The following is a 10825-nucleotide window of genomic DNA, read 5'->3' on the forward strand; positions in this document are numbered from 1 at the left end:
TTCTTCCTTTCCTTTTTGGTTGGATGGTCTCGGTTTATTATCTGTTTGAGTGTTTTGTTTTTCTTTTCATTTTCTGCGAATGCAATGTTTGGTTTTGGTTTGTGATTGCCCTGTTTTTTAAGTATGCTGACCCCTTCCTACAATTGCGTGTTTTAGCCTGATGTTCCTGTAGGTTCAAACACTTCATTACTATATTAAAATTAAGAAGAGAAACAAACAAACAAACAAAAAAGTGTCTATCTATCTCCTAACATCCCTTGCCCACATTTTATGATTTTGATGACTCTTTTTTTTTCTTTTTAATTTTATTTTGTTTGAAACTTGTTCATGATTAAATCTGTATGCTGGCTTATTTGAGTGAGTGCTCTCTGATTGTGGTTTCCTCAATACTAGTTGTTCCTCTTCTTTTTTTTTTCCTTTTTCCTCCTTTTCTTTCCTTCCTTTCTTTTTGGTTGAGAGAATCTTTTCAGTATTACTTTTAGCCTGGGTTTTGTATTGCTGTATTCTTTTAACTTTTGTTTGTTGGAAATTTTTTTTATTTCTCCTTCTATTTTAAATGGATATCACAGAATTTCTTTTTTTTTTTTTTTCAAGTTCTAATTTTTTTTTTTTTTTGGTCTTTTTGTTGTTGTTGTTGTTGCTATTTCTTGGGCCGCTCCCGTGGCATATGGAGGTTCCCAGGCTAGGGGTCCAATTGGAGCTGTAGCCACTGGCCTACGCCAGAGCCACAGCAACGCAGGATCCGAGCCGCGTCTGCAACCTTACACCACAGCTCACGGCAACGCCAGATCGTTAACCCACTGAGCAAGGGCAGGGACCGAACCCACAACCCCATGGTTCCTAGTCGGATTTGTTAACCACTGCGCCACGACAGGAACTCCGAGAATTTCTTGTCTCCCACTTATTCCCTTAGAAGCTCATTTATTTTTCCGATTGAAGTCATGTTTCCCTCTCTTTATATTAAGTATATAAACTCTATCTCTAATTATTGAGAAAGCCACTTTTTTGATGCCCTGCTACATTTTGGATGGTGGAAGATTGCAGAGGTGCTGAGAGCCATTCGTGGGTTGCGGGAAGAGGGCTGAAAAAATCATCTTAAAATTTTAGGAAGGTCCTCCTGGCACTAGAAGGTGGGAAGGGAGGGACAGCAGGGATGAGCCCAGGTCAGGTGCCCATTTCAGAAACACATGAAAAAGGAAAAGCCCTAATTAGAGTGACATCATTGGGCATAGAGGGAAAGGAGTGGCTCAAATGGCATGGGGAACGGGACTCTTGACCTGAGGTCCACTGGTTGTGGTCAGCAAAGTGTTGGAAATAGCCCAAGCTCTTGGTTCTCAGTCAGTGCTCCTCCCTGCACCAGTTGCTCCCACATCCTCTTTCCTGAGACTGGGCAAAGTTTTCCTTGACCCCTGTGGTTTAAGGCACTGAGAGCTGTGAGTCACGTTGGATGTGCAGGAAGGCCCCAATGTGAGGCCATCTGCTGGCCAGTCTAGTGCCAGTGCTGTTGGTCACCTGGGCTCAGCAGGCCAAGACAGCTGCCACCTAGTGCTGTCAGGCACCAAGGCCACTCATTCTGTTAAGCTCACACCTGGGATGCCTTGAGTGACCAAGGCTGGTGGCAAAAATTCTTTTCACCCCTCTCTCCCCACTCCACCTGCCTCCCCTACACTCAGAATAAGAACTGCTTATTTTGACTGCAAGTGTGATGATGATAACCATAAAGTCTACTCTGAATTGAGAAAAAAAAATTAATTAATGCACTTTGTCTATCCTTACGTTAATCAACTTTTTTCAGTTCAATTTGCATGCCCTTAATCAGAAAATCTAAGAAAGTAGAAGAAAAGTTTTTTCTCTTATAGAGTATATTTCATATATGTGTGTGTATGAACATACAAAACATATGATGTAGTATTTATGACATATGTGTACATGTTTCCAAAAGCCAATATGTAATATATATTTAAAATATTATCCTTCTTTTATTCCAACAACTCCCACAGAGATTTAATCATGTACCTGCCTATAGAATCAATCTGTATTTGCTTCTGTTTCAAAATCCATGGCCACTGAGGAAATATTTTTCTCATCATAATTCTTTTTTTTTATTTTGTCTTTAGGGATGTGCCCACAGCATATGAAAGTTCTCAGAATAGGGGGCCAGTTGGAGGGATCCAAGCAGTGTCTGTGAGCTATACCACAGCGCACTTCAATGCCAGATCCTTAACCCACTAAGCGAGGCCAGGGATCAAACCTGTGTCCTGATGAATGGATGCCAGCTGGGTTTGTTAACTTCTGAGCCACCATGGGAACTCCCTCTCCATAATTCATTTTATTCCTTCTTTGTCCTCTGTGTTTCTTACACTGCAAATCAGAAGATTTAATATTGGCAGCAAAAATGTTTAGAACATCGGCAGGATTTTGGCTGTATCCTGTGGGTAGTTTGAGCTAGTCCCCAGGTCAGTAAGCATTATTGTTCCGTAAGGAGAGTCACCACTATGATGTGAGGGCACATGTGGAGATGGCTTTGCATCTGCCCCTCAGAGACTGTATCTTCAGGACAGTGAGAAGGATTCCCAGGTAGCCTAGCCACTAACCACTATCAGAAAGGTAGCCACTGAGGTGATTCCAGAGAGGACAGTAAATAAAGACTCACTGTACTCGGTATCAGAACAGGAGAGTGGAAAGAGCAATGGGATATCCCAGAAATACTTGTTAATGACATTGGGTCCACAGAAAGGCAGACCAAGCAAGCCAGTAAGGTGGGTGAGTGTATGGGCACCACCTAGTAGGTAGGAAGCCATCACCAGGTGGATGCAGAATGTGGTGGTCATGAGACATTTGTACTGAAGTGGGCAGCAAATTGCAACATACTGATCATAGGCCATCACAGCCAGGAGGAAGCATTCTGTGGTCAGCAACATGCTGACAAAGTAATCCTGAAGGACATAACCTCTGTAAGAAATGATTTTCTGTCCATCTAGTTAGTTCACCAGCATCTTAGGAATAAAGACTGAGGAGTAGCAGAAATCCAGGGAAGCCAACTGGCTAAGAAAAAAAAAAAGTACTTGGGAGAATGGAGCTGGGCACTGACCAGGATGACTGTGATAACCCAAATGCTGCCCACCATGGTAATCAGATAGATGAGGAGAAACAGCACAAATAGTGTTGTATTCAGTTTAGGGTCAATAGTTATCCCCAGGAGAATGAATTCAGTTATCCTACTGAAATTTCTGATAGCCACTTATGTGGCTCCTCTATAATGGATCTACTGAGAATGAGAGGAAAAAGAAAATAAGAAAAGACTAGAGTTTCCACTGCAGTTCAGTGGGTTAAGAAACCAACTAGTATATATGAGGATGCAGGGTTCAATCCCTGGCCTTACTCGGTGGGTTAAGTATCCAGCATTGCCATGAGCTATGGTGTAATTTGCAGATGAAGCTTAGATATGGCCTTTATGGTCTAGTCCAGCAGCAGCAGCTCAAATTTGACCCCTAGCCTGGGAACTTCTATATGCCACAGGTGCAGTCCTAAAAAGAAAAAAAAAAGAAAGAAAATAAAATAAGCAAGTTAAGGCTTGGACATATGAATTCCATCTACTAGCATCTTTAGAAAACTGCAAGGTTTCAATAAATATAAATAATCCACAGCAAATTCAATTCTTACAAGTATGAATAGTTAGCCTGATACAAAACTTTATTAGGATCAGTGTCTCACCAAGGGATATACACTATCATTATGCACCACATAAGAACTCCTGGAAAAATTAAAATCCCTGTGAAGAGACTTAATAGGAATTTTTTTTTAACAGAGAAAGTTCAGGAGAGGGTTCCTAGGTAATGGTATATTTCAGATTCCAGAACATGAGGCAAGAACCTCATATTTTAAGAAAAAGCATACCTTAACAAAGAACAAAAAACTTAATATTTAATAGGTAAACCCTTGAGACATCTATAAAAATTATTCTCTATGACATCTTTTTTAACTCATAGAAAAAACACAGATGACACATATTAAACAATAAAACAACTAATGAGCAGAATACATATAAATATACTATATGTGCATGTATACTATATAATCTAATCAAATTAATATACATAAAAATGTAAAATGAGAACTAGAGGTGTCTAGAATATAGAATCAAATATAAACATTTACTGTGCTAACATTACTTGTTAAGACTCACTTGTTGCAGGAAGTCAGATATTTTTAATTTCACCCTCTGATTTCCAGCAGCATTTATTGTCTAATGGCTTGAATTAATCCATATCATATTTTTCTATTATGATTAAGTTAAAAACTTTAAAATACATTTTAACCCCATAAGGCAAAAATTTCAAGGACAATGCTTATGCTTTTGGAATATTAGCTCACATATGGATCTGGATTTTTATCCAAGAAGTTAGATCATTAAGTTAAGTTTATTTTATGTTTTATCACATGTTCCAAAATACATGAAAAACAAGGTTCTGATATGTAAAATTTTGACATTTGGTATAATATTTTTTAAGGAAATCTCTCTTTACTGCAGGGCTTAGAGGAATGTGTAATACACTATTCTGCTTTGAGTATCCTAATAAGAAATAAAGAACATGTTTTATATTAATTCAACAATTGAATCTATTTTCTTTGAACATTAATGAATATGGTGTTCTACAATCCATCCTTTGGGTATTATATTTTCCTGATATTGAATTAAGAGTTACTGGACTTGGATTTGTACCCTTTATTTGTCAGTGTGATATAAAGTAGGTTATTTGATAACAATTCAAGAGCTGCAAATTATGCTACAAGATATCTTTGATTATGTCCCTTTTACCAAAATACAAGATATAAAAATTATATTACATTTTACCACATTAAACTGTGATTTCATGTTTAACTCTTAGTTTTGTCTATAAACTTTTCTCAAAAAGTAGTTGTGAGAATTAAGTAAGAAAACATGCGAAAACTAAAAGTTTCATCAGAGATACTCTCTAAATGTTTGCTGTCTATTCAAAGGAGAAAAAAAGTATGCATACATGTATATGTAACTGGGTCCCCATGCTATTCAGTGGGAAAAAAATGTGTTGGGGAAATAACAATTAAAAAAGTTAAAACAAATATGGAAAATAGAGATTAGACTATTTGTTGAGATTATGGAAAAATGGCTTTGACTAACATATATTTTTGGATCTTTGCTTTTTTTTAGTTTAGTTCTGTTTAATTAACTGCTGAAACTTTGTTTTTAAACAAACCAATTTATTACTTTGATGATAAATTTCTTATTTAACTGATTTCATATTTCTTCTTTAATTTTCACTTAAGTAGTAATTTTCATCTAGACTGCCTTTCACACCATTTTTATCTTGCTATAGTCAGTTATATACAATAAATTCATCTTTGAGTTTAAAAATTACCTGTAGGAGTTCCCGTCGTGGCGCAGTGGTTGACGAATCTGACTAGGAACCATGAGGTTGCGGGTTCAATCCCTGCCCTTGCTCAGTGGGTTAACGATCCAGCGTTGCCCTGAGCTGTGGTGTAGGTTGCAGACGCGGCTCTGATCCTGCGTTGCTGTGGCTCTGGCATAGGCCGGTGGCTGCAGCTCCGATTCAACCCCTAGCCTGGGAACCTCCATATGCCATGGGAGCGGCCCAAGAAATAGCAACAACAACAACAACAACAACAAAAAGACAAAAGACAAAAAAAGACAAAAAAAAAAAAAAGGCAAAAAAAAAAATTACCTGTAAATAGGATCAAATAGCTGCTCTTTTCCTCTGATATAACAAAATTCAACAGTTTATAGTATAGTAATCAATCTTAGATCTTAATGAACTACTTTAAATAAATTCCCTTTTGTAATTTATATAATTATGTGAAGTTTTAAAACACATCTACCTAAGGAAATGTGGAATAAACCAACTAATGATTTCAAGAGAGCTAGTTGACTTGGCAATGGTCTAATTATATTTCATGTATGTCAATAACTGGAATGGATTTAAGGCAGATGATTCTTCTTCACATTCCATTCAAAGTGTGTACTGAGGGTTGCTGTTCTTGAAAACTGAAGAAGATATTTATAATTCCTTTTTTAGAACACATAAATGGTCTACATACCTAGTGGTCAACTACTTTCTCTTAGTTTCCTGACTTGTGTTTATATTTGGCTCAAGGCCTTTTGAGGATGCAGTACCCCAGGGATTCTGTGAACACTGGATTTCATCAAAACAGATAGAAATGCCTGGGGGAAGTAAGGTCCTGGCCTTATCTTTACAAATTATAGCAATTCATGTATTTGGCCTTTTCTCAGTCTTAGAGAAAATGGTCAGACATGTCCTTGTTTAACTTACATGAGGCTCTAAGAGGAGAAAATGAGTTAGTAAAATAAATTCCACTGATATTAGTATGATTTATATAACATAATTATATATATGTGTTTTTTAAAGAGTACTAAGTTCAACTTGTTGATCATGTGCTTCTATAAGCACATTATCATTGATTAACTAATTATAATAAATATGAAATATATACACATTTCAGTGATGTGGAAGCAGTTACTAAATAAAATTTAGGGGTGTGAGTATGTGTGTGTATGTTTTCATGTACTAGATTGTCTTTTAATTTTGGAGTAATTTAGCCAATTAATACACTAAAATAAATATTGGTTTCAAAATGATAGTTACTCTATTGGATGAACATAAGAATTATTTTTAGAAATCTTGAATGGGCTTATATTTGCCAGATAGGATGGAAAATATAAAAGAGGTAGATATAGAGTGAAATGGGATGCTAAGTGTAAAAAAGGATGGTGGCAAGTAAAACACTGAGGTGGGTCAAATGCAACCAAACCAGTAAACAGAGCTCCACAAGAAAAGGTGTGAAAAATTAGTGATTTTAAAATGAAGCAATAGTGAAAATAGACTAACAGGAAATGTTTTATGTGGTTTTATTAGCATGAATGTTTCATTTATTCTGGCAATGACAATTTAATTCAGATTGTAGTTATGATGATTTGTCTATATTAAATGTCTAGTGCATTCCAGGAACTTCAGAACTATTATCTCTAATCATTCTGTGACTTGATTTAATTAAATATTCTGATTAATATATTTCACATTATGGATGGTCCAGAAAAGTTGAAGAAATACTCCATATTTGTACTCTAAAAGACGGTAGAACAATAGTTTTAATAAAATGTGTAATGTAAAAATATGTTTCTTTCACCTGTTTAATGCAGATTTTCAATATTGAGGAACTATAGAGTGAATGTTAAAATGATGGAATTTTAAAACTCATTGCATAAAGAATAGTAGAAAAGGTAGAAAATATCCAGTGTAAGAAAAATTAGACTGAGAATGGTATTCTAGCAAAAACTGAACATCTGAGGAGCCTAAGAATGAAGAGTGTGAATAAATGGATTATAAGGCTTCATAAGAAATATCTAAGAACAAAAAGTGAAACATGTCTTGCTTAAACTGAAAAAATACACTTAACTACTAAAATCAAATAAATGATGGTTTGAGGAGTCAGGGGGCGGTAGACATACATTAGAGAATTTTTAGAGCATACTCTATACCAGATCAGACTTTTGATGATTTGGCTATATGACCCTTAGATGTCCGTGATTCTGGGCATTGAGGTTTCTTCACAGGCTGCATTTGACCAAGGATAACTGAGAATTGCCATCAAATTTAGGATGCATGTAGTCACTCTGTGCTCCTGGCACTATACTGAATCTCAAATCTTACAAAGATAAATTCATTGCATTGGCTTGAGAGTCTCTTAATAAGTATCAAAGATGATCAGGACTCCAATGAAGCCAGTCAATTGGTGCTGGTAACTTATTTTCCTAATGAGTTAGACAATTTCAAACCCAACTCTGAGGATATACTTGTGAAATTTTTCAAATCAACACATATTTGATAGTGATTCTCTGAGTGCTTTAAGAAAAGTTATATGCAGTCTTCTGCTGAGCCTAGATTTCTTTAAATATTGATATTGAGCAGTAACCAATTTTATGCATGAGGTTCAGGAACTGGAGCTACAAGTGCCCATTCTCAATTTCTGTCTCTGATATTTTACATGAAAATTAATGGAATAGCACCAGATATTTCATTGATGAAGTCCACACTTATTTCCTATTGACCAATTTTATCTGTCATTTAATGGTATTCAGAATCTGTTTAACTCAGTTTCATTTACTTTTAGAATGTATACATATATATGTGTGTGAGTGTATATGTATGGTACATATTTTGCAGTCCACATTCTACATGTCTACACACATCCTCCATTTACCTCTGAATTCTAGGACAGTTTTTTCCTCATTTAACCATCCAGCTCCTGTTCATAGTATAATACAGTAGCTATTTGTTAAAGTTAAAGGAAATCATTAGAAAAACATCATTCTATTCCATAAAATAGACCCCCTCCCAAACATTCACACTTAGTAAACTGTGCTTTTATCTATGTCTTGGGAGGTCAGCCCTTTCTTTTACAGAGTTTTTATTGTAAGAGAATTTATTTAAAAATTATAAATAGTTCAATTTTTTTGAGTATCAATAACTTTGCTTCTAATATCATCCCTTGTTTCAGACTATAGAATATAAGATGCTTGAATGCTCTTGAAAATTTGTGAAGGACTATATAAAATTAGGTTTGATTATATATAATTATTTTACTACTTATTTTATCATGAAAAATAACACATTCAGGAGGTATGACTGTGGCTCAGTGGATTAAGTATATGACTTCAGTGGCTCAGGTTGCTGCACAGCCACAGGTTCCATCTCCACCCAATACAGCAGGTTAATGGATCTGGTGTTGTTGCAGATAAGGCTTTGTTTCAATCCCTGACCTAGGAATGTCCATATTCTAAGGGTGTGGGGTGCAGCCATTAAGAAAAATAAGAAAACTTTCATACAAAAGCATTTACATGAATGCCTCATATGTAAATGCAGCCTTATAAGACCCAACTTCAGATAGTATGTGAAACAATTTTGGAGAATTGAGAAGGGCTATACAAATGTTACATCTGTTTTTGGTGTTGATGCTGTAGGAGGTGATTATTTCATCATGAAAAGTAAATTTTCAGGGGTTCCCTTAATGGGTCACTAGTAACAAGCCTAACTATTATCCATGAGGATGCACGTTTGTTCCCTGGCCTTGCTCAGTGTGTGTGATCTGGCATATCCATGAGCTGTGGTATAGTTTTTAGACACAGCTTGAATGTGGCATTGTGGTTGCTATGGTGTAGGCCAGCAACAACAGATCTGATTTGACCTCTAGCCCCAGAACTTCCATATGCCATAGTTGAAACCCTCAAAAAAAGAAAAAAATAAATAAAAAACATTTCACATGAACTTCTTTGAATGAATGTCTAATATAGTAAGCATTTCAGTTTAATAACTTCACAATAGTGAAACCATACACTTATATGATTTGACTGTCACTGAGAGAAAAAGAGTTTAATCTAACCTGCCATGTAAGACCATTAATTAATTTTACAGAGTATCCAGATGTTTTGTTGTATTGCATAACCTAGCTGCCACTAGTTATATAAGTATTTAAACTCTAAAAAATAAAATAATTTTATTTGTAATGAAGGTTTTCTTCATTCATTTTCAATTTTTCATGGCTGCACCTGCAGCATATGAAATTTCCCAGGCTAGAGGCGTCAAATTAGAACTGCAGCTGCAGCCCATGCCATAGCCACAGCAACCCTGGATCCAAACTACATCTGCAGCCTACACAAGTGCCTGCAGCAATAAAGACCCTTAAGCCCTGAGCAAGGCTAGGGATCATACCTGCATCCTAATGGAAACTACGTCAGGTTTTAACCTGCTGAGCTACAACAGTAATTCCTGAAGGTGTTCTTGAGAATACTGTTTTTGTTTTCCAGATGCAACAGTTTACAGCAATTTAGGGAAAAATTGTTAATGGTTCCCTAATGGACACTGAGGTGTTTTTTCTTCAAGGTAAGTTTTCTCTGGTATTAGTGGCCCTTCCATGTGAAGTGGTAATAAAACCATGATATTCTATCTTGCTCCATTTCATGTGTAGTCATGGAAACCAAGGCCAAGAAAGAAGAAATTGTTCAGACTAAACTCTGTAAGTGGAAAATTAATCTTTTTCTGACTATTTTTGAGTGTTTACATTTATTTTGCTTAATATCTGACTATAAATAATCCATGTAGATTCCAGGAACATGATCTGGGAGTCTTTTTTGGGGAGTAGTTCAAGTACTAATACTTTTTCCACATTAAAACTGTTTTGCTTTTTTCTGCACTCAATAGGGAAAATGACAAGATATGTTTACTTATTTATGAGCTTTAAGTTTTCATATCTATTTGTGTATGTCTGTATCCTTATATCTGTGCATATGTATTCTTTTCTACCTACATATAGGAATAAGCATGTTAACAATCCCCCAGAGATAACTAACCTAGATCTCCCAAATGGGAGCCAATGACCAGAACAACACAAACTATTTTTGTCATAGCTACTGCATAAAGTAAAGCATTCATGATGGCCATATGGTGGTCATAAGCCATTGCTGCCAGCAGTAAGCCCTCCAAGGTAAAGGGCAACACAGATTTAAAAAAATATTGTACAATGCTTGCAGAAAAAGAGATTGTCTCCTCTTCGACAAAGAAGTTCAGCAGCATTTTGAGTGCAAAGAATGATAATAGCGGGCATAAATGAATGATAGGCATCTCAGGAAGTGATATATGAGTATTTGAGAATTATTTGGAAGAGAAAAAGCATTCCTAGACTCCCCACCATGGAAATAGTATAGATGAGCAGGGACAGGAATAGGAACACTTTAATTTTTGCATGATCTGTC

General features: G+C 36.0%; 1 pseudogene; it reads right to left on the minus strand.

Annotated features, from left to right (window-relative positions):
* Window positions 1-1979: 1979 nt before the first annotated feature.
* Window positions 1980-10532, minus strand: LOC146398929 (olfactory receptor 5J3-like; annotated as a pseudogene).
* Window positions 10533-10825: the final 293 nt, after the last annotated feature.

Source organism: Sus scrofa, chromosome 10, assembly GCF_054392235.1.
Source record: "Sus scrofa isolate SSC_HxYL_T2T_F1_AM1 chromosome 10, Sscrofa_HxYL_maternal_Yorkshire_Landrace_v2.0, whole genome shotgun sequence".
Classification (NCBI taxonomy): Eukaryota; Metazoa; Chordata; class Mammalia; order Artiodactyla; family Suidae; genus Sus; species Sus scrofa.